Source organism: Festucalex cinctus, chromosome 19, assembly GCF_051991245.1.
Source record: "Festucalex cinctus isolate MCC-2025b chromosome 19, RoL_Fcin_1.0, whole genome shotgun sequence".
In the NCBI taxonomy this organism is placed as follows: Eukaryota; Metazoa; Chordata; class Actinopteri; order Syngnathiformes; family Syngnathidae; genus Festucalex; species Festucalex cinctus.
In genome coordinates this window covers 9,903,930-9,929,287 of record NC_135429.1, presented here as the reverse complement: position 1 = coordinate 9,929,287, position 25,358 = coordinate 9,903,930, and the positions used below count along the sequence as shown (strand labels likewise).

The 25,358-nt window shown below is 38.6% G+C and overlaps 1 protein-coding gene across 1 annotated transcript in view; it reads left to right on the top strand.

Moving 5' to 3' along the window:
• triqk (triple QxxK/R motif containing) overlaps positions 1 to 25,358 on the top strand; it is a 128,758-nt gene that overhangs the window by 93,838 nt on the left and 9,562 nt on the right. The window contains exon 5 of the transcript XR_013280045.1: positions 13,853 to 13,898. The gene's annotated coding sequence lies outside the window, so the exon portion shown is untranslated. The remainder of the gene's footprint in view (positions 1 to 13,852; positions 13,899 to 25,358) is intronic.

Genomic DNA, 25,358 nt, shown 5'->3' with positions numbered 1-25,358 from the left:
CGAAAACATTGGAATTGTTTCGCTGAGAAACATTTTCATCTTTTTCATTTATTTATTTATTTTTATACAAAAAAAGTTACCACATTTATTTGAGAGAAAAGTGACAATATAGTATTACTATATTATTATAATATGACACAAGCAATTTTTTCCCCCCGAGAGTATTTATTATTATTTTTTGAGTAAGAGTGAGATTTTTTTTTCTTATTTATTTGATTTAATTTAAAAAAAGTAATCTATTTGGGGAAAAAAAGGTTTTTAAAAGTTATATTTCCTGTGTGGAAAATAATTTGAAATTAATTTTTTTTTAACAGAAAAAAAAAAGTAAAACTTTTTTTCCCAAGAGAAGTTTCTATTTTTTTATTTTTTTTATTTTTTATTTTTTATTTTTTGTAAAAAAAAACATGAGTATCACAAGGTTACATATTTTTATATTAAATATATTAAAAAATACATGTAAGCACTTTTTCCTCATGAAATTCCCACTTTAATCGCCTCAAACAATTGATTAAACAAATTTTTTTTTCTAGTTTCAAAAAAATTGGTCTGATTGTAATTTGCGTTGTGTCCATTCCCGTTTAGCAGGCACCGATGACACCTTGGTGAGCCCTCACTGTTGTTTTTCATCTCCACGTCGATGTTGTGGAACGTTTGCGAGTGGGCGAGAGTCTCTTTTGGAGTGTGTGCAAAGGGTCATTAAGAGCACACTCTCGCTCACAAGACTTTGAGGCACGAACCTCCTTAAGTGGAGGGGCCCGCTCGCCACACACTAGCCCCTCTGTTCTGCGTGCTCGGCGGCGACCACTCCATCCGCGGGGTCAGCGCCAGTCAAGACGGCCGTCAGTCATTCCCCCCATCGGGCTTTCAGCCAAACGCTCGTGTCAACGGCCGCTTAGATGTTTGACACCAAAAACAATAAAGGGACTTCTGAGGCTCGGTTAGGGCGCATGTGCCAATTCATTAGGTACGCCGGGATTGACAAATTGCCTGCAATAAATTGCAAGCTGTGTCCGCCATAAAGAAGTGAAAGGGGCATGCCCGAAAGAAAACAATTTGATTACAAGGAGAAATACTTTTGTTTAAAAAAAAAAAAAAAAAAAAAAAAAAAAAAAAAAGTTGGTTGTTCACATTTCTTGCATATAAAAAAAAAAATCAAGAAAAATATGGGACTTCTAAAAAAAAACAAAAACAAAAAAACCGTCATAATTTTACAAACATTTTTCAAATGAAAAATATATTTAAAAATGTTTTTTTTTATTTTTAACTTTTTGTTTTTTAGTAAAACGTGGAATTTTATGTAATAATAATAATCACGATTTTACATAGAAAATATTCTGAATTAGACTGCTGGAATTTAGAAAAAAAGTTGTCCTTTTTTGGGAAAAAAAAAATTCCACAATAAATTCATATTTGAGAATTTTTGAATAATAAATAATTATTTTCCAAGTATTTTTAGAAAACAAGTCATATTTTGAGACAAAAATTGTAAGTCTATGAGAAAAATCTAGATTCTTTTTTTCTTTTTGGAAAAGTTATATGAGATTAATTTTGTGTATTTTTCCATTGAAAAAGGTGTAATCTTATGAAATTAATAATAAAATCACAATTCCAAGACAGGTTTCGAAATGATGACATTTTGTAAATTCACTTGTCACGTAATTTTTGTAAGAGTGCAAATATGAATGTAAATATCTTGTAAACACTTTTTTTTCCCCCCCAGATTAATTTTGTACATTTTATCAAATTGTTCATCTTTCGTGTGTCCCTGACACTGGGCGATCGTAACGTGTCAAACGAGGAGATGCACTGGGCACTAATTCCTTGAAAAATATGAGAGGACCCAGCATTTTCCCGGGTCACTAAAATGGAGGAATAAAGCCTTCAAAATGACCATAAAATAAATCAACAGCTCCGTAAAAGCATTCAATAAAATGCCGACGTTCTAATTCTGCTGATTCATGGCGCGGTCGTTACATTGGACCGTTTTAGTTAAGGGTGTACATACATATGACACAGTGTGTATTTTTTATTTTTTTTAAATTGGACCAGGCAGCACGTGCAACATTTTTTTACGGCCAGCAGATGCGCGCGGTTTAAGACATTTCATTTAGCGCGTCGTACATCGACATGTGATGGATGTCCTCACAAGATGTCCGCTCGCTCGCGCTGATGAGCTTTGACATTGGCTTTATAAGTCACGTTTGCAACCCCCGCGGGGAAGATTGGATCTTGGTTATAACTTTGATGTTGTGCTGCGTTTTTCGTAATGGAAGCAAACTGTTGCGCAAGAGTTTTGGAATATTTGTAGTGATGATGTCTTTTGTTAACATCAATAGTCTGAATTGAATTCCAAATTGCCTTTTTTTTTTTTTTTGGCAAATTGCGTTCCAACGGCGAAGTTTTGCACGACTTTAGAACCATATTTTTCCTGATGTGTCGACTAATTTATGACAACGTCTAGTGTTGTCGTCACTAGTACGAACAGGAACGAATTGTTGAATTTTTGGTCCATTTTTAAACCGGTAACTTTGACTTTAGAAGTTTGTGCAGATTTTACCCATTAAATTGAAACTTTTTTTTGTCTCTAAAAGTAAGACTTTTTTTATTTTTTATTTTTTATTTTTTATTTTTTATTTTTTTTTTATTTTTTTTTATTTTATTTATTTATTTTATTTTATTTTATTTTTTTGGGAAAATGCTGCAATATGTGTACTTGGGAAAAAATCTGACATAATTGTCAAAAAATTAAGTAGTTTTTTTTTTGTTTTTTTTTTAAAGACGTTTGGCATCTGACATCAACATAAACTACAAATTGTCAAATTTTCTGTCAATTTCAGAACTACAGTTTTGTATGATTTTTAAAATCAAATAATTGCCATTGACATGTCTGAACTCCAAATTTTGCATGACTTTCAATACACATTTCTTTGTTTACAAAGTTTACATATTTGATACTAAAGTCTTGTATTGTCATATTTCTGATTATGATTTGAATTGAACAATTCTCAATTCTTGAAAAATTTGACTTTTGACTTTTGACTTTTTTTTTTTTAAAGCATGTTCAAACTACCATTTCTAAACTACAACTCGAAAAATTAATATATCTTTTTTTTATTTTACTCTGTGTTTGGTTGAATTTTCTGTTCAAATTCCAAATTCCTTGCTAACTTAAGAGCGTTGAAATTTCTTGCTACCTTTTACTGATTATATATCAGCGCAGGTACTTGCTGCCGCATTACTTTTCCAAGTCCGAATTTAGCAGCTGACTCATGTCGTTGTAACATGTTATTGAAATGAATTTACAGAAACGTGGCGAGTGTAATGGTCGTAATCATCCGGAGTGTTTTTCTTTTGGATATGGAGCCACTTTGCACAAAGTGTCATTTGCGCTGCAAGGCAGCGGCGCCTTTCAGCAGCCAATCAGTCCAACGGGCCATCCAGGGCTCTGCAGCACAATTGGCAAATAGCCGCCCAAAGTGCATCCACAGTTCAAATTGCTCACTTTTTGCACATAATGCCGAGGCTAAGTTACTGTCAATAAACGCAAGCGGGTCTTTTTTTTTTTCCCTTATTCAGACCCGCATTTGCGCAGCACAATGGCCGCCGCCAGTAAATTGCGAGCAGCGCTCGGCAAAGACGCTGCAGGAATCCTATTTGGGCTTTTTTGTTCTGCTCGTCGCCAGCAACGCGTTTCGCTATCGGTGGCGGACGGGTCGCTTCTTGCCGTGTTAGTTGCTGCTGTGCCATACTTTGTCATTAATTCACACATTTTGCCACTTGATAACAAGTCAGAATCTTACGAGAAGTCAGTTACTTACCTGAATAAAGGCATAGGTAGAGAAAAAAAGTAAAAAGCGTATTTAAAAATTCTAATTTTTAATCAAAAAAGGTATGTTGAGAGGGAGTTTTTTTTTTTTTAAGAAAAATATGTATTTTAATACATATTATATTTGTATTATTAAATAGTGATATAATTATAATACACTTATTACTACTTATTTGAGGGGAACTAAGTTGGAATGTCAGGTCATGATAAAAATTCAAAATATTCCAAGATACATTTTTTTTTTTTTTTTTGAGAAACAAATTGAATATTACCAAAAAGAAGAAATATTTTTAGGGTGACAAGAAAACTTTACAAGAAAAATTCTAATGTTAGTGAGTTGCAGCAATACAACAGTTTGGTCAAAAATAATCCACGTTGCATCAAAAAGGGACTGACCCACAACTTGGGTAATTTTGACCCAACTTCCTGGTTGTTTTGTACAAAATGACCCCGGTTTTTGGGGTTGGTTTTCTACAAAATTACCTAATTTCTTTAGGGTTGTTTTGTACAACATGCCCAATTTTTGGGGGTTTATTTTGTACAAATTGAGCCAGGAAGTTGGATTATTGTGGATTGGTCCCTTTTTTACCGAAACTGGGTTATTTTTGACGCAGCTGTTCTTGGAGAAAAGACTTGTACTATGATAAAAAGTTATGTATGAAAGAAAAAAAAATCTCACAGTTGCGGAATTGAAAGTCATATCATCAAATTTTTGCACTCTAATTAGTCGTGAACAAATGAACATCAAGTCGGTCTTTTTATGTCCGTCACATGTAAGTAAACAGAGCGCTTAATTGCGTAATAGCGACTTGGGGTTCCGGAGCCAAAATGTGGAGGTGACACAGGTGTTCCCCCCTAAATGATGGAGCGCAGCAGTAACACACATTCAGATAGAAGATGGCGGGCAGATGGCGGCCCCGGGGCCCGCCTTGCCAGGCAAAGCGTGTGAATGAAAGGTTGGAGCCGGCGGATTTGAAACCCTGCCAGGCTGGTGGTGGCGGCTGCTGCGGCGCCGTACCCGGCCCACCTGCTTTTCACGCTCGGGGACATCTGGCGGAGGTTTAGCGCAACCTCGACACCGTCGCGGCCGCCTGCCGTCGCCTGCTGGCTTTTTCAGCCGTCAAACAAAAACGAAAAAGAGCTACTTTGGAATATTGGAAAGCGGAGAGCGAACAAAAGTGTTGGCACCTTTTGAGCTGTGTTTCAGAAAGGTCAATCACGGTCAAATTCATTAATGGAAACAATTTGACAAAAACAAAAATTGTTTTTTTTTTTTTTCCTTTTACTTTTTCAAATACAAATTTCATTTTCTTGCATTTTTTTTCAATGATTTTTATTCAATTATTTATTTTGTTATTTATTTTAGATTTTTTTTTTCAGGTATGCCACCTTACAATTTATCCGCAGTTTATGAAAAAATATGTGCAGATTTATTTATTAATTATTTAACATATTAATATAATAATTTTTCTTTTGCTTTGAAACAAAGTTAGCAGTTATTGTACCACCTGTTGCAATTATTAGCTGGGTCATGCTGTTTTATGTGGATCTTTTTCTTTCTATTTTTTATTTATTTATTTATTAAAAAAGGTAGCCTATTCTTGATTTTTTTTTTTTATTCAATTTCAATTTCTGAGATAATTATTTAACATTTTTCTATGTTGATTTTGTATGAATGTCTTGTATAATACGTTAATAATGAAATAATTATATTTAAACATTTTTAGTTGATTAATTAAATATAAAATATTTTTATTTTTTTATTTCATGTATATATTTTTATATAAATATATAAACACCAAAATTTATTATAAAAAAATAAATATTAAATTTAAATATTTTTTTATTTTACTTTTTAAATATTTAGAAATATAAAAGATAATACAAAAGATGACTTAAATTTAAAATGAAGGTATTTAACACCTATTTACATATTAGTATCATTCAGTTTTTGCAAATTCACATCCACCCAATTAGTCCCGACTCCCCATCACCGTCATGATGGCCAACAATGACTCAGCACTTAACGCGCCAAACTTGGCAAGCCGAAATGGCTCGCAAATCTCTCCGACCCGGAGGGTTGCCAGGTCCCGTGCGCGGTTGCCAGGTCAGGCAGGCCGTCTGCAGGGCTGAAAGCGAGAGAGAGACGCGTCGCCGGCGAAAATGTAGCGTTTGGCCGGGGGATTAACAATCCAGCCTTTCTCCAAGCCGCCCCTTAATGCCTCGGCAATATGTTTGGACCCACATTTGCTTTTTCTCGCCGAGGAGCTTCGCAGATGTTGCGGCATATTTGCGGTCCCGCCCGCACTAAAAAGACACATTACAAGCACTTCGGGGAGCCACTGACGGTAATGATTGGAGGTGCTTTCCGTGAGGTTTAAACGTGCCGAGTTTTGGGAGAAGAGTCCAGATTTACTTTCATGATGGAGCCACTGAAATAGACCGTTAACTATTATTAGGCAGTAAATAGTCTTTGTTTACCTCTGGGTGCCAAAATCAACCGTTAGCACTTCATGTTTTACGGTTTTGAGTCGATAAAGAGGCAGCATGTTAGCAAAATGCTCTTCTTGAATAGAAAAGGCTAACTTCCTTAGCATTGGTGGAGGTTAGCATTCAGCTTAAAAACTGCCATTTTGTTTTTTTGGGTTGTCTCAAAGTGTTGAACTTTAAGCGATGAAGCATTGGCTACTTGACACATTTCCCAAACCTCAAGATGTGGGCGGAGCCTTTGATGATTCGCATGGCAACACAAAAAGTGAAATTGTGGAAATGCTACTTTAAATGAGGATTGCAGCCAAATTAGCTTAAATTTGACACGTGTGCCACTTGACACCAAGGCGTCAATACGTTTTTTCAGGAAATATGTCCCACAACTAAATAATTTTATCACACAAAGTGCTAATTTAGCATTAGCTGAGCAGATAGCAGGCATTTTATTAGCTCTGTAACCTCCTGACTACCAGCAATTCAAATTTGTCCTCTGTAGTGGACCTTTTTAAACCCGAATATCTCCCACCCAGTGCATACGATTAAATTTTTTTAGGGAAGAGCAAAAGTAAGTGTATAACACTTTTTATTGATCAAACTTAGACTTTAAATGTTGTTAGCATGTTTTCTATAAGACTCTTAAGAACACATTAATATATTGGTTGAATTATTTTAACTGTATTTGAACCGAGCATTTAAGTTAAAAAAAAATGTCCTCTTTAGTGGACACATTATAGCTTAAAAATAAAAACGTTTTTGTTTTTCAAAAATTTATTTTGCATTATTCCACTTCACAAAAATTGGGGAATATCAAAATAAATGTGATTGGACAATATTTTTTTCCCCCTGGTAGTCAGGAGGATAGATATTGCCCACATTTGACAATTTATCATGAAATCCAAAAGTCAACAAGTAAAATAATTTGTCAGTGCTAACGTTCTTAGTACTAGCTGAAGGAAAAAGAAGTGATTTTTTTTTTTGGTCATTTTTTTAAATCAAATGACTACTTGGCAGATAGTTTGTGATAAGTTGCCCACACCGCAAGAAGGTCACTGAGGGTTTTGACGCGTGTTCGGGCCGTGAACTTGGCGTGGAATCCTGAATGTTGGAATTCCGCTGCACGTGTTTGTCACCGTTTGATTGGAAATGGAACCATCCCGCTCCATTTTTCCACCGACTCTGTTGAAGCATTTACTTGGGCTTGATGGGAAAAGCAGGATTCGAACGAGCTCAATAGCGACCGGTTGGGGGTGAATGATTGATTTTGAAGATCAGCATCGGATCGTGGAATTTTTTTTTCCAGGTTGTATGATTATGATGTGGTCTTCTGGTGGGCTGGGGGCATGTTTCACTTGACTTGTAGCTCTTAGATTACGGAAAAGAGTTGAAAGGACACAAATAACTCTATGTCAACAAAATTGTTGGCCATCTTGGTAGTGTAGGTGCCGTTTTTGGGCCATTTCCAATTGTTGTACCGGAGCCAACTACTCCCCGGGAATGCATCCAATAGCACCAAAATGGAAGCAGGTATACTAAACAGATGGCTGACACTAAATTGTGAATACTCAATATAGTGTAGTCGGAGCTTGTACTCAGTTCGTCGATTTGCCGTGAAAGTCGTCCGATTATTTCCAACTCGCGCTCAGCGTTTGTGACCCCGGCGGAGGCTTTGTTTATTTTTGCTTACAGGCTGCTCGTAGACCCCGTGGCGCTGCAGCTGTCACTCTTACAGTGAGACCAAGACCCTCACTGTAAAATCCCGCAGGCACAAAAAACAATGACAGTCTGTGACGCAGCTGGTAAAGATCAAATGTTTAGCCCCGAGGACTTTTTCAGCGACCATTCTTGACCTCCAGCCCCGCGACCGAAGGACTTTCCATGCCCACTGAGCTCTAATCGGCGGCGCTGAAAAAGAAAAAAAAAACAGTGTGTGGTTCACACACATTGAAAAGGGACGGAGGGCCTCGGGGCGGGTTATCGGCCACTGCGGGGTCCCGACTTGTCGCTGGCGGCGCTGCCAGGCGGCGGCCGGCCTGACAGAAAGCAGACGGTGTCTGCCTGGCGAGAAGGTGATAAGGGAGGGAGATGACGTACGATATTCGTTACATGCGCAGAGGAGACGCCGATGACAAAGTGCTCTTGATAACAACTGGCGACGTGACATCACAGGCGAGTCTGGGAAGTTGAAGTGGAAATCGAGAGCTGTGAGCAGCTATTGGGCCCTCGCAACCGTGGCCACGTTGGGGTACTTGTATGTTGGGATACTGTCACGTAGGACAAGAGCTCTGTAAAATATAAACGTTTTTGCCAGGCCTTATTTGCGCGCAAAGTTTCATGAGTATTCATTCAGATATGACCTCCGTAAAACTTGTGCAATTCCCCAAAATAAATTAAAAATGGCCACATTTCTGCTAGGTTTAGCATATGGCTACAAAAGACTTTTGTGAGTACCACTGAACACATAATCGTTTGTCCTGCGCCATCTTAGCGAGCGGCCGAGTCGTCCCGTCCCGTCCCGTCTGCTCGCCATCACGTGGCCGTCACAAGCTGGCAGCTCAAAATGTGCAGGCGGGACTTTGCGGGTCAGTGAGAAGACGCAGAGAAGCTTTGCCGCAGTATTCGGGACTTGTTCAGTGCAAGTCGGAAACGCCGCCAAGTTATTTTTGTAAAGGAAAATGTTTTCATCTTGTACTTTTATCTCATGACTTTCTTTTTTTTTCTCATGAATCTGACTTTTTGATTAGAGCGTTTTCTACAATATTCTAACTTTTGCTCCGTTCTAACTGTTCGTTACGGTCTCGTAGCATAACAATTTTATTCTTAGGACATAATTATTTTCTAAACATTACAACTTTAGTCTTAACTTGGAAGAATTTAATCGTAATAGCATTTTATTTTGCTACTTAAAGGGATACTTTACTTACTTAGCCATTTTTGGCAGTCAAACAGTAATATTTTGCCTATAATAAATTTGATATTTTCATTATTTTTCACTTACAATTAGTACCTTTAAAAACATGTTTTGCAACTTGCTGTCGACTGAAAATGACATAAAAAAAAAAGGGCTCAGGTAACCAATCACAGCTCAGCTTGTGAATGTCACATGAGCAAACCTAGAAAACAGGTGAGCTGTGATTGGTCACATGAGTCCTTGTGATGTCATTTTCAGTCGACAGCAAGTTGCAAAATGTGTTTTTAAAGGTACTAATTGTATGTGAAAAATAATGAAAGTATCAAATTAATTACAGACAAAATATTAACTTTTTATTGCTATAATGGGCTAAATAAGTTAAGTACCCTTTAACATTCTTAGAATACATGACAATGTCATTTTTTAATCATTAAATGACAAATTTTATCTTGTAATATTGCGATATCTTTCTCGTTAGCATGACTTCTTCCTCACAATTTCAGTGCTTTTGCATCATACCATTCAGACTATTCTTGTAAATTTATCGGAATATATCGTATTATGACTTATCGTGTTACGTTTTTATCATTAGATTATGACTCAGTTTTTGTGATCCTCAATTTGATACAATACAAAATGAATTTCTGTAAGATGGCAGTTCCTCATGATTGCACAACTTTTGAATTTGTTCTTGCATTATTGCATCTTTGTTGAAACACATCCTTAACCTAATAATTTAAAACATACATAATTTGGGCCTGTACATTTTTCGCGATGGGATGCCAAGACCGATCTGGCTCGCATTACGGTCTCTTTGGAGCGAGGATCTATTTTCTGTGATTTGATTGGTCAACCTTGATGGATAAAACTCCAAAATGATTGGCAAATGCCGATGTCTTTCAGACAAGGAAAACACAGCGGCCATAATGAGTGGAACCAGAAAGAAGCTGTCCAGTCCAGTTTTTTTTTTTTTTTTTTTTTTTTGAGCAGGCGCCTCCTCGGCCAGCTACGTGCAGCCCGCTGCCAAATGCGACGTTGTTGCTCGTATATCGCCTCATAGGCTCGCTTTATGAGGCTTTTACCACAGTGCCGATTAATAATTATTCCGATTTGCATCGTAGAGATTTTATGTACAACAATATCGTCGTAACGATGCCAGCCAGGAAGACTTGGAACTTGTGTGTCAGGGGTTTGCCTGATTCGGCTTGAATTTACTTAACACTTTATTCTCGTAATATAACATAACTTTATTTTTGTGAGTTCACATTTTTTCCCTTGTCGCATTAAAAGCATAATTATGATGGCATTACAATATATTTTTTTCAATACCACAACTTCATACTTGTATTGTTACAACTGTCCTTGCAAGACAATAACTTAATTCTTGAAATATATATAATTTTATAGTTTAGTCATTTTTTTTTCCTTATGTTACAATAAGTAAAGTAATCTTTACCTTTAATAGGTAAGGTAGCTTTATTTATATAGCGCATTTCATACACAAGATGACTCAATGTCCTTCACATCGTTCAAAATACATTTAAAGACATTTGCAAACAAACGCATTTTAGACATTTAAAAGCAAATTAAAGAAATAAAACGTCACTTAGTAAAATTCCTGAAAGAACATATACAATGCAAGAACAAGATATGAAAAAACAAATATCATAGAAATGCTTTAAAAGACCTTCATCAAAAGTGTTGGGTTGGGTGGGGGGGCATTCTATTGGTAGCTTATGCCATTTGCATGCAGCATCCATCCATCCATTTTCTTGACTGCTTATTCCTCACAAGGGTCGCGGGGGGTGCTGTCGCCTATCTCAGCTGGCTCTGGGCAGTAGGACTAGTTGCCAGCCAATCGCAGGGCACACAGAGACGAACAACCATCCACACTCACAAGCACACCTAGGGACAATTCAGAGCGCCCAATTAACCTGCCATGCATGTCTTTGGAATGTGGGAGGAGACCGGAGTACCCGGAGAAGACCATTTGCATGCAGCATAACAGCTAAATGCTTATTCACCATGTTTGCTTTGAACTCTGGACTTCTATTTTTTATTATGACTTTGTGACTTCTTTCTGATAGTATTGTGACCCAAGACTTTTTTTTTGTGTGTAATATGAAAAAGAATTCTCATAACATTTTGACTTCTTTGATTTTTAAATGTATTATCCAACTTTTTTCTCATAGCATTGTGACTTTATTCTTGGATATTTTGCTTAATATTTTTATGTTTTATTCTCCGAATTGTTACCCTCTTTTTCTTTTCCTACAGTGCCGACTATCAATGTCGCCAAATGAAGGCTAAATAATAAAACCAAGCAAAAAACATGCGGCCGCCAAACAGCTTGTTTACTTCCCGGGCTCTCTACTTTTCCTTTTTTTTTTTTTTTTTTTTGGAAGGCATCCTAAAATTGCGGCGCTGCGGCAGCTGTTTGGCCAGACGGCGTTCGCACGCTGTTGCGTTTACTTGCCGCCATACGGGACGCAGCGTGACCACCACAATAAGCGACCGCTAAGTAACGCTCGCCGCGTGGCGGCACACCTCGCCAACTTCTAGCGGGAGGGACGATGCACCCCCGCCGATTGAGACGCACCTCCAGAACGCCACCAGTAATGGCTTCCGTCTTGGCAAACCGAGCTGGCTTTTTTTTTTTTTTTTTTTATTTATTTATTTATTTATTTTTTTTGGCTAAATGGCTGCCAGCGTCCATGCGGTGAAATTTGCTCTTTGTGATGTAATTGCGCTTTCAGCCACTTGCGTGTTGAGACGCATAAAAAGAAATCCAGTGGGAAGCATTGTGGTCGACTCCCATCATGCATTTGTGTTTCGCCTAGCACTTAGTGGCCAGAATGCACTTTAGACAATAAATAATCAAATATAGCACAATGAATAAATACATCAATAAATAGAAGCTGCTGTCTGTCAACATTGATTCACAATTTTGTGGTAATAACTATATTATATGAATAATGAATAAGATCAAATTGCTAGCATAGCGTTCGATATAAAACTAATGTAACTAGGCAAAAAATGTCTTAAAAAACAAACTGCAGCCCTTTAAAAAATGAAAATGTACAAAAATATATACAATGATGAAAACTTCACTAGCTAAATATCAACAAGTTACATCATAATAATAGATTTGATATAAATCAAAATAGCGCTATATAAACAATACTTAATACAAATGAATGTAGCAATATTTCATATATTATAGTGATCAAATAAGTTAACCACTGTATTACATACGGAAACATCGAATTATTGCAAAGTAAACATTTATGAATGGCAAATACGTTTGAACGCACTAGCAAGTAAATTTAAACACATTTGTAAATCAGTTTAATTGTGCTTTTAGCATAACATAACATAGCATTACTTTTAGCATGCTAAATAGTTAGCATTTTTCCCCATGCGCAAGTAAAAAAAAAAAAGTTTATTTATTTATTTTATTATTATTTTTTTAATATGTCCTGAATTATACAAATACATTCATTAGTTAAGTTCGTAAACTGTTTATTCAGAATTTTTATGATTTCTTAATTTCTACAGTGCATGATTTCATCCGTGGTATACAGGACAAAAATGCTAAGATTTTAGCATTTAGCCTCGATTGAATGAACTTGCAAGTACATTGCGTACACATTGGCAGTTCTGCACTTCTTAAATAAAGTAAAAACAGACGATCGGTTCCTTTAAAAAATCTGCAAATTGGCAAATTCACGAAATTCCAAACCTCAAGTATGCCAGGGTACACTGTATGTGTGTGTGTATTCCAGTTTAGTAAAGATGATTAATTTTCTATGTGGTGTTCATGGGTGAGGGTGGGGGGTTGGGGTGGGCGTCCATCTGTTCGCCGTCCCAGCTGAGTGCTACAAGATGGCTGCCGTCACCTCACTTGACTTTTTCTTCCATTTGCATTTCCTCCTGGCGTCCATTCTCTCCTTTTGTCTTCTCCTCCTCGTCCTTTTTGGTGCGGCAAGCAGAATGTTCATTTAGCATTCGTGAACATGAATCCATTTACACGTGGGCCCGCCATATAACGAGCTCTTGGAGACGTTCCAGGTGGTGGACGAGGGGGAAAAAAAAAAAAAAAAAGAGCGAGCTTGGAGGAAGAAGAGCAGCGAAGGGCTGAAACAATCTCCCGTCCGACCTCTGTCGCCCCACTAAGCTGTCGCATCAATCACACATGGAGAATGCGAGGAGGATGAGGGTGGGGGGGCACAGGTGGACGAGCACCTGCAAGGAAGGTTAAGTCGAGCTTTAGCAAGTTCAGCTTTACGCGTCTTTGAAGGGGTATAAATGGCACCACAGTCCAAATTTAGAGTTGCGCACCTTTGGTGCAGTACCGGGTAGTGCCACAACACGCCAGGCAGCACTGAGCTTGATGCCGATAATTAAAAGCAAGAAGAAGAGGCAAGAGAGAGATTCATGTTATATCATATATTTCTCTTGGTAGCTGTTCAATGTGATAAAGTAGCAATTTGAAGATTTAGCATTACCATAACATCTGTGCTAATTTCCGTTAGCGTCAAGCTAACAGACGTTTCTTAGATGAAACGATTGGTGTTTACACAGTCACTGTTCAATTATCTTTTTTTTGTTTTGTGCCTATTTTACAGCAAACCAACTGCGAGTGACAAATTAACAGCTTGAAGCAAGAGAACTGTGTGAGTGAGTCTTCCTTTTTTCAAAGTGATGTTATATTATGGTCTCCATTTTTTCTTGACTGTGAGACAGTGAGAGCAGGTGCTAATGAAATATTTAAAAATTAGTTTGAATGAGTTTAAGTGTGTTTTGATACATTTTAATATTTTCCAGTGAGTGGGAAAGGCACTTAAAAAAATGTTTATGGGCCCTCAAAAATGTTTGTCATTGCCTATATTAGTAATTTATACCCCAAAAATAGTACCCGAAGACTTGGTGTATATGTCGCCCTTAAAAATACCAATTACTACTTTCCTTTTAGCCACATTATTACATTTTTAAAAGTACAGGTACACATCAATACACGAATACGTACACGAGTGTGTATTTAATTTATTTTAATTAATTTATTATTTGTATTATTTATTTTTTAATTTCATTTCTTTGCATTGTCTATTATTAAATAGAATGGGAAGCCTGACGGGTCTCCAAAGTGGCAACCCAATTTCCCATATATACATATATATATATATATATATATATATATATATATTGTAATATATATATATATATTGTAATATAAAAGTACCACTTATCTTGGTTCAAATTGTAATGGATAAATGACATTTCAATGGGGAATATGGATGTGTTGTTCTGTCTGTTGAGTGGCGGTCTTCGCCCGGTTTTGGAGTGGGGGGGGCGTCCCCCAAGGCTTGATTCTACTAAAACGCGCTGCCATCTTGGCATAATACAGTCAATAATCGTAATGGCGTGATCAGCGCGGCAGGCCCCCGTGAAATGGCTTCACATCTGGCAGGTGGGTGGGGGGAAATTGGTGCGCGCCGATGAATTAGACGAAGTGACAGAAGAAAGTGTGGAGGAGAGGAGGAGAAAGGTGGAGGCTTTACGGCGAGGCAGATGGGACGATTGATGGTGTCGGGGAAAAAAAGTGGGGTGGTGGGGGGAGTCTTAAAAGTGTAATATAGGCGTCCCTCAAGGAGGAGATTAATGGCGTGCGCCTCTTCGGCACGCTGGCACCGCCTCGTAAAGCAGGGCCGCACATCTGGCACAAGTGGGGGGAGGTTGGTGCCCACCCTTCCTCCGTGTTTTCCTTGAACGTGGATTCGATTTATTTTCTAATTTTGTCTTCAAACGCTGCTGCAATTACGACAAAAATACAATACAATACAATAAATATGACCAAAACTGCAGATTCCTTCCTAGTTGGCCACAAGTAAGAGTTACTTTTTCAACCATAAAAGTGAGACTAAAATGGCCGCCAAAATGGCGGCGTTGCCGTGTCTTTTCAGGCATGGCTTCTTGAGTCTTTTTTTTATTTTATTTATTTTTTTGCGTCTACTTGTGATGTTGAATTTCATGTTGCTAAGTAAAGCTAGCTTCAGGTTCTGAATTTTAGAAAAATTCAAGATTTGATCATCAAGTCGCACGATCAAAATCAGGCTTGAAATTCCGAAATTTTACTGCACCTGAGAATTTCCAATGTGCCGGGAATGCCGACGAAAATTCCATTTGAAAAGTCATTGAAATACAGCTCCAAAATTCTTACAATAAATAAAGGAAAGACCTTTCTTTAAAATTATGTGTAAATGGTTTAATAGAAATTATATATATCGTAAGTAATAAACGAGGACAATGCAGTCAAACATAGATCCAAGATTACAACTGATGTCACACATATAAAGACTAGACTGAGTGCAATTTCTGGAGAAATTGTGTGGGAATGCTGAATGCTAAGATTTGAATGCATGTGGAATGCTTATGAAGTAAATTGAGAGATCAATTGTGAAATTATAACCTCCTGGTTACTGGACATTGCGCTTTACCAACTACGCCACCGAGCAGTATCAGACACCTGGTAATGATGATAAGTTATATGTATGGAAGTGGGCGTGGAAAGTGATGCTTTGAAAAAGTTCAATGTCTATCCCATTGAAAATGAATGGGGAAAGGTTGATATTAAATGTTAAATTGTGCAAATATTGTAAGTAATGTGGAATCACATGATATATATCCCGGGAAGTGTGAATTTTTGAAGCTAGTTGAAATTTGAACAATGCAAATTGAAATTATTATGTGGGAGTTTACGTGGCAAAAAAGTATGGAGAATAAAAATCACAATAACATATATGGGAATGCTCAGCATTCCCACACAATTATAGCTTAATGCCAATTCTCAACTTCAGTCCACAGTTGTGCACGTCCACAACATTGCAAGGACGAGATGCAAAATAAACAAAATATGATCTAGTCACGTTCCTATGAAATGGAGCATCACGTGGGATCGATCCCCCACTTTTCTACCCGTTTAAGCGCCACATCCGACACAGATGGCGTAATTAAAGCGAGGTGAGGCGGGGAGGGAAATTTATCTTTGATCAGCACCTTCCGCCTCCAGATTGTCATCCGTGTTGCTAGCGCGATAGCATCGCTAACACGCCCGAGATGGATGGAGGACGGCGAGCGAGCGGGCGGGCGGGGGGGGGGTGCCAGCGTGCTGTCTAGGCAGCCGTTCTTTTGTTCGCCGCGTGCTACTGCGGCTTCCCGCTGGGAGGAGGAGAGCCGCAATGATCTTTGCGCAGCTCTTCAGAGGGAATCATACATGCTCAATGTACGATCTACCTTTTGTCTGCAGCTCATACATTGTTCACACGCGTCGTTTTTTCAGAGAAAAGGGCTTTGATATCTTCACATTAGTGACCTTTCATAACATTTCGTTACACTAGTGACTTTTCTACAAAATACATTTTAGAGATGATAACTCTTATCATGATTTGGGTGAACACATTTTTCACCGTTGTCAACAGCATTGCTCAAACAATTTGACATGTTGGTCAACAACATTTCCTTGAATCATAATTTTTTTAAGCCCTGGAATTTGCCCCAAAATGACAGTTTGAAACGAAATGGCTGACTTCTGTTCAGTTTTGTGTATAGCTCTTGAGACTTTTTTTTTGAACATTTTGTCTTCGTCAAGATATCCATTAAATTTTGTGTTTATTCGTGTTTATTCAGGAGCTCATCTTTTTTTCTTACCGAGTCCCTGAGAAGATATTGGGAGTTTTCCAAAAATGACTGCTTCAAATCAAAATGGCCGACTTCCTATTCAGTTTCGGCGGTGGCGCCTTGAGACATTTTCGTGCGTCATGACATGTTCGCCAATTTTCTTGTCGATCGGCGAGACAGCTGTTAGGTGCTATTTTTAAAAAAAAAAAATTAACTTCGAAAATGGTCAGAATTATGATCAAACTTTGCAATTTGCCCAAAATGGCCGATTTTCTGATCAATTTCAGGCACAGCTCCTTGAGACTTTTTTGGTGAATTTTGTCTGAGTAAAGATGTACATCAAAGTTCATCTTAATTCGTGGAATTGTGTCGGGGGCTCTTTTTTATTTTTTTTTATTTTTATTTTTTAACAAATCCTTGAAATTATCTCTATTTATCAAATTGACTGCTTCAAATCAAAATGGCCGACTTCCTATTCATTTTCGGCGGTGGCGCCTTGAGACTTTTTCGTGCGTCCTGACATGTCCACCAGTTTTCTTGTCGATCAGTGAGACTGCTGTTAGGTGCTAATTTTTTTTTTAACTTTTAACTTAATACTCTTTAACTCTCTCTCTCTCTCTCTCTCTCTCTCTCTCTCTCACGCACACACCACATGCACTCCCATCCATACTTGCTATGTATAACATGCACTCTCCATCTATATTTGCATTCTTCTCCCACGCTTGCAGAGGCATCTCATTCATATATAGTGCAGCCGCTTTATTAGTATGCTGAGAATTTATCACTTCATTAAGATGCATGGAGGCACTAATGCTAAATGGCCCCCGTACAGCTCATCTGTGTAATGCATGGCTAACCTCTTCACAATTAGCAAAAATAGGAGCACATGGGCCGAATGTTTGAGGGTTTATTGCTGTGGAAAAATGAAAATAAAATCATTTACGATGCCCATAAATACGCCGCGTGATCCTTAACTCGCTTGTTTCATCCTGCTTCCTGTAGACTATTATTTAGCTGTCACTTATTTAAGATCTGCCCAACACCCCCAAAAAGCATCCTAACAGCTAACTAGCTAGCCACGTCAGCCACCGTTTGACCGCCGAGTGGATAATTGCAACAGCGGGGTTAGAAAAGACGAAAAGCAAGGGCTGGTATTCACTTAACAGCGCGACTCTTGTAATGCTACGCTAGCAGTAAATTGGCCCCCAGGTGTGTTACGCTAAATGGCGACTATGCGCTAGGATAAAAATTGTTGAGGGCTTTTAAAGTATCGAGCCAGGAAGCCTCGTTGTGCTTTTGTACATAACAGCAATATTATTATTATTATTATTATTTGTGTTATAATGTTAATGCACGCACACATTGAGTTTCTCCACATACTGACTTTATCCCTTCATCTGACAATTTGTGTAGGTTTTCAGCATAGAAGGGCCAAAACATCCCTAATGAAAATTTAATTGCATAAAAAAACTAGCCACCAGAGGGTGCTTGAACCGCACAAATGGAAATCAACCTGACTTTTAGAACAGATGTGTTGCATTTAAATATTGTGAACATGACGACGACTATATTTAATATCACGATATCGCGCTTATCGTTACTTCCCTACTTAATACACAAAATTAATATATTTAGACAAAATAAAACGGGGTGATTTGAGTTTTTAGATGGTGAAACTTTCAGATGGTCACATTGAGCCTTGAACATGGCACAAATAGAATAGGGTTGACAATTTCTTCACTTATGCTAAATTCAGCAAAAAAAGAAAATGTCAAGCAAAACATTTTGGATTTTTCAGGATGGTTAAACATACATGCAAACGGGTCACATTGATCCATGAACACTTTTCATGTACAAAAATCAAAACAAAAATGACTGATTTCTTTCTTTCTTTTTTTGTGTGCAAAGTTTAGGGAAAAAGAAAAAAAATACCAGGCATAAATTTGACTGGTTAAACATCTTTTTTACCCATGAACAATTTGAACCAAAAAACAAAACAAAACCAAAAAAAACAGCGTAAAGTTGCTCATTTCTTTCAATTACTTGCAATTACACTAAATTTAGTGAAAATAAATAATTTTCACCCAAATGACATTTGGCACTTGGCAGTGTCCATAAAAAAAGATATAAGGCGCCTGTTAGCTGAGGCTGAAGGCATTAGCATGAGGTGGTCTTTATGAATGTGTGCATTATGGGAATTGAAGAGGGAATATTCACATCTCCCGCCCACCCCCAAGCCCCTCTCCGCCTCATCCCTGCACTTTCTAAACAGCTGGAAGAAGGTCTCAGAGGGGGCAGGGAATTTGTGGGTGCGTGTCGTGTCACGCTTGTGTGAAAGTGTGAAGCCATCAGCTAGATGTCGGGGCATCTGGCAGCACTAAAAAACACATCGAGTTAATATTTTAGTAACTGTATGATGTGCGTGTGAGTGAGTGAGATGAGGGGGAGGGATGGCGGTGATGTAGCCCCCCCACCCTCACCCCCTCCCCGATGGTAAAATGTGTCTGACAGTTTCGAGAAGACGACCTCGTCCTGTTTATTTGTTTAGATGTCAACAATGCTTTATTTTTGTTGATCTTGGATGGCAATGCAGAGTTGATGCTGGGATTTGCCGTAGCCACCATGGCATGACTCCTTCTTGAGATTGTCCAGATCAGCCTTCAGATCATTCAAGAGCGCTGAAAACACGTTACAGTATGTCAGTTTTTTTCTGGCATTTCAAAAATGTTTACACAAACAAAAGCTTTCAGAGCTGTGATTCCAAGACACGGAATTATCCGAAGCAACACGTCTCAGGATTGCCAAATCACATTTTTGCGTGCTAATTGAATCCGTTTGAAAGAACTCTGAATCCTACCACGGTGCGTAAAATGAACTGTGCGGCAATTTAGAATTTGGCAGAAGCATCCGCATCTGTTTGCTTGAGGAATTTGAGTCTACCCTAAATGAATTCTAACCTGTGAAACTAATCCTACCCTAATTCGACCCTATCCCAACTCGACTCCACCCGAAATTCACTTAACTCAAATTCAGCGTACACTTAATGCTACATCAACCCTAAGCGTATCCTCCAGCTAACCTGAATGACCGCACAATTAATGAACATTAAATGCCGCAATCAGACGGAAAAGTTTCCGTGATTGGAGTGCGGCTCCCAGCAGAGGTTTTGAAGCAGCCCGCGATCCCCGAGTAAAGAAAGAAACACCAGGCAGTACGTTCCCTCTCAAGTGGCGCTATTCGTCATAATTATGTGGTTGTAAAGAAGAGGGGGGGGGACTAAAAAGGCTCTAATCAATCTGATTTAATTAAGTGCAGTCAGTCATATGAAACGGGCAGAATGGAATTAATAAGCACATTGTGGATTTGCATTTTAAGCCGTGTAATTATGCCAATCGTTCGCACACCTTTTCCGCCACCGGGACAAAAGCGAATTTCTCTTTTTATTTGATCTCGCTGTAGAGACGCCAGTGCAAGAAATGGAAGCGAGTGATGTCAGCCGGTGTTTTTACAATCGTCACGTTGAACAAACATCCATTTTAAACATGACAATTGGAAATGATTCATTTCCATTAAATCTGTTATCATTAATAGAAAGTTGGACCATTCAGACTTTTCCAGTTTTCTGGATTGTGGCATTTATGATACCCTTTGAAACATTTTGTTGCTCTTGAACCTGAACCCAAACAATTTCTAAGAAACCCATACATCTACACAAACTGTACTCAAACTCAAAACCTAAACCTCACTCTGCCTTATGCTTACTTTCTAGCTTTACCCATTCTTCTTCTTCTTCTTCTTCTTCTTCTTCTTCTTCTTCTTCTTCTTCTTCTTCTTCTTCGTCGTCTTCGTCGTCTTCGTCTTCATCTTCGTCTTCTTCTTCTTCTTCTTCGTCTTCGTCTTCTTTTAGTCTTCTAGTCTTCTAACAATATCCCAATTCTACCCTAATATTAACCCCATCCTAAAATCTCAGCTAACTAACCCGGATCCCCCATTCATTGTAAAAGAGATTTCCGGCCAGAGCAATTTTCCCGCCTGGAACCTGAGCTTCTTTATGAACAACATCAACCTGAATCAGTTTTATTTTTGTCGTATTTTTGACACCCATTCAAGCATTTTATTGTCTTCATTGTGCTGGCGTGGTTACGTCGAACAGCAGGATGCAGTTCAGCCCCAGAGTGAAATAACAAGTATGTAATATTACCAATTTCAAGCGATTGGTCTCCCGTGTTGTCACTTTTCGGGGGCCGCCTGACGCCTTCATCTAGATGCTAGTTGCGTCCCGCCACTGCGAAGGCATAAAAGTAGCGCTGGGCTCTGCCAGCGCACACTAGCACAGCGGCGTAGCATATGGGTCAGATTTAATCGCAATCATTTCATTTCCCCCCTTCATCAGCTCCGCGCCAGATAGCGCTAGTCCCATTTTGGAAGCGCCGCCGCGCTACCGCCCAGGAAATATGACAGATAAGACGACTCGTAATAAGACCAGCTTTTTTTTTTTTTTTTTTGGGCAATCTGATAAACCGCCAAGGCTTTTTTTTTTTTTTTTTTGCGACGGCAGCGCAGAAATGCGGCTAAAAATATAAGAAACAAATTAACTGTGTTGATTAGCGACACGATGGTTATCGACAGCGTCTGGGAAATATGGCGGTAGCGACGGCGATAACGTCGATGTGGCAGATAGCGTAAATCCTTGTTGGCGTGACCAATCTTATCGCCTTTCTATTAAAAAGGATGGGATGGATGTGGTGTGTGGGGTTGTCGTTGGGGATTCGGTGCTGGAGCTTGGGTTCAAGACTCATTGTTTGGTTAGAAAGATGCTTCGATTGGTGGTTTGGTTTGTTGAGCGTCTGATTTCACAGGTGTCTTGAATGCAGCTCTAGTTACAGCCAAGGGTTTAATCAAGCCTGGTTTAAGGTTTCAGACAAGATTCAGTGTTTTCAAATTAGGCTTCAATCGAGTGTTAGGGTTTCAAATTAGTAGGTTTTCGAGCCTGATTAAGGGCTTAAAATTAGGGTTTCAATCAATCCTACGCTGGGGTATCAAAGGATCAAGTTTCAAAATTGGAGTTTAAGGCCTTGTTTAGGGTTTCAAAAAAGGAACAGGGTGTCAAATTATGCCTCGTTTAGCATCAAAATTAGCTTGCAAGACTGCTTTATGTTTCAGATTAGGGTTTCAATTCAGATTTAGGGATTAAAATGAGGGGTTCAAGACCATGTAAAACTCAATTAAGAATTCTGAACAATGGCTAAGATTTCAAATGAGACTTTTAAGCCTTATTTCAAGGTCGATTTGTAATTTTATCCTGGATTTAGGGTTACAAAGTAGGGTGTCAAGCCGTGTTCAGGGTTTCAAGTTCTGATTTCAAGTCTTTGTTCTGCTTTTAAACTGGAATCAGGGTTTAATATCAATTTGATCCTGGTTTATGGTTTAAGGTTTGTGTTTTATGGCTATGGTTTTAAAATTAGGGTTTCAAGCCTTTGGTATAGTTTTAAACAAGGGTTCCCAATTGAGGTTTTAGCCTGGTTACATTTTTCCAAAACATGGTTTGGGTTTGAAGCATATTTTAGTATTTTAAACAAGGAACAGGATTTCAAGACTAATTTGGGTTTTGAACAAGGGTTAATGTTCTAAATATGGATTTTGGCCTGGTTAGGGTTTGAAGCCTAATTGAGTGTTTGGAACAAGGATCAGGTTTTCGGACTGGTTTAAGGCTTCAGGCCAGCCTGGTTTTAGGGTTTGAAGGAGGGTTTTAAGTACTTTGAATCTGAGCAGTCGAAGGTTAGCCTGCTTGAAAGTCTGTCACATGATCTGAGCCCATTAAACAAATGGAGAAAAAAAATGCAACATTCGTCAGTAGATGCGTCCTTCCTCATCGCTGTCTGCTTTTTCTTTACTATTTAATACACACACACACAAACACACGCGTGCATGCCGCCTAATGGCTTTTGAAATGCTTTAAAAGGGGAAGGTTCCCGCACCCCCCACCCTCGCCCGCCCGGTGGTCCATTATTGCCAAAAGCGGCCGCGGTCCAAGGATGCCAAATACTAATGAAGCCCCTCACCACCCGCTGCCCCCTCACATAAAAGGCCATCACGCTAGCAAACGTCCAAAGGATTCTCCACATATCGGACCTTGGAAAGGAAAACGAGCGCTTTGGATGTTATTTAATTGAAGCGGGGAGACGTTTTCAAAAGATGCACATTATTTTAGCAAGCGGCTGTTTGTCTCGGAGGACACACTTTGATGTCTCGCCATTTGAACGTAGTAACTGGATGGAAATGTTGGGCTTTAAGTTAGGGTTTCAAGCTTAGGTTAGGGTTTTGAATGAGGATTTGACTTGGAAGATGAAACTTGTTCTGTCACTATTGAATATTTTTAGAATTGATTAATCTATCGATTACTCAAACGACTCATTGGATTTATTTTAATTTTGCATTAAAGTGTATTACAAAAGCATTTCCCCTGATTACTAGGGATGTGAATTGATAAGATTTTTACGATTCTGATTCCATTTTCGATTCTGCATAACGATTCAATTCTTTATCGATTTTCTTATCGATTCTTCTTTTGGAAAAACGAGAATAAACGGATAGATTAGCATCCACTTTTCTTAGTTGTATCTGTAAACAAGAGACATGTTTAAAAGTAACATGACCAAACTAAAAGGTCCACATTCGAGGACTCCTCAGTGGGGTGCCATGGGTTCCTCAGAAAAAAAACATTTGAAAATAAACATAACTTCCACTAAAAAAAAATAAAATAAATCACCTTCTGTAGAAATTTCCAAAATACAACCTAGAGTATTTTGTGACAATAATGTCCACTCCAGTAACATTTCAATCCGCATATGAACTCCTCCTCCTTTCGCCGGTCAAAGCAGACACAGCCAGTAGACAGGAGTGTGACTACCGTGAGCTGCCTATTAAGGATGTAACGATACCGGCAATATTGTGATATCGCGATATTAAAACTGCCACAATATATTGTCGTCATTATGTTATGACATTAAAAGCAGCACATTTGTTAAAGAAGTTTGATTTCCATTTGTGCAGTTCTAGCACCCTCTGGTGGCTAGTTTTTTGTTTTTTTGTTTTTGTTTTTTTAGTGCAGTTTAATTTTCACAAGTCATGAGCTATTTTTTTTCACAATATTGTGACCTTTTTCTGTATCTCCAATCTCCCCCCAATATCGTGATAATTACCGTATCGTGACCTTCATATCGTGATATCGTATTGGGATGTTTGGATATCGTTACATCGCTACTGCCTATGAGCAGAGTCAGAATGTGTGGAAGTAGCAAGTGTCGCTTTTCTGTACGTCGTTGCACGTTTTACAACCTTGAATGAACCCTGATGAAGAAAACACTTTATTATTCTTGACCACTTGATTCTTTTGTCTGTATTAAAAGTATTAAAATCGTAAATATTAAAATCACCTTGTAACTATCGTGCGGTTCTGCTACTCCGCTGTACAGAAAAACGGTCGTTGTTGAAATGGAGTGGCAGGAAAAAAAAATAGTAATTGTAAAAAACAAATGTTGCATGTTTAATGAATGTAAATGCACGGTGGGGCGCGTTGAGTTAATAGTCGGGTAAAGAAGGGGGGGGGGGGCGCTCGTTGTCAAGTGTTTTTCAGAGCTTTGATTGCAATTTGGCACAAATAATGATCTCATTGGGGCATGAGGGTGGTCCAGGGTGGTCCCATGGCAACGCGTGTGTGCGCTTTTTCGTCCTATAGCGTGGCTCTACTCAATTTTCACTCTTTTGTGTTTGTTGCATCCCTTTCTGTCTATTTAACACAGTTGACGCTAACGTTCAGTTGCTCGTTGCAATATGTTTTGCATGAACATGATCAACTGCCCACCATAACCACCCCCAAGTGACCCGGCCAAGCTCGTTAGACGCAATGGAACGTATGAGTCGCCGCTAATTGTTTGCCTCTCCGCTGACAAACGAATGCCGTGCCCGCATGGACCCACGCCCCCCAACCATGAGTGACCCCCCCCCCTCAACCACACCCGCTAATGACACTCGCGCGTGTCCGACACGTGCGAGTGGGCGACGAGGTTACACCAGTTCAAACGGAGCCATAAGGGCGCTTTGTCTCCTGTCAGTCACAGACATTGTAATCGCATAGAATAAAATACAAATAAATTAGCCTCCTACATTTTATCAGTGTGCGTAGCTAATATAAAAAAAATCTATATATTTTTTAAGACGTTCCGATGGTGTTTTCACCATTAAACAAGAGGCCTTTAAATAAGCTTGTTTGCATTTTTTGCATGGGTGTGCATTTATAGTGGTGCGCTATGCTTATTCAGAAATATATTTTTATATTTTGTCGCAACTTTTGATCTTGTTGCATGATTAAACATGATGGACTACTTTTTTATTTTTTTATTTTTTAAAAAACTTTTTTCAAGGTATGCGGGCAAGCGGGGGTGCGCCTTTTTGGAT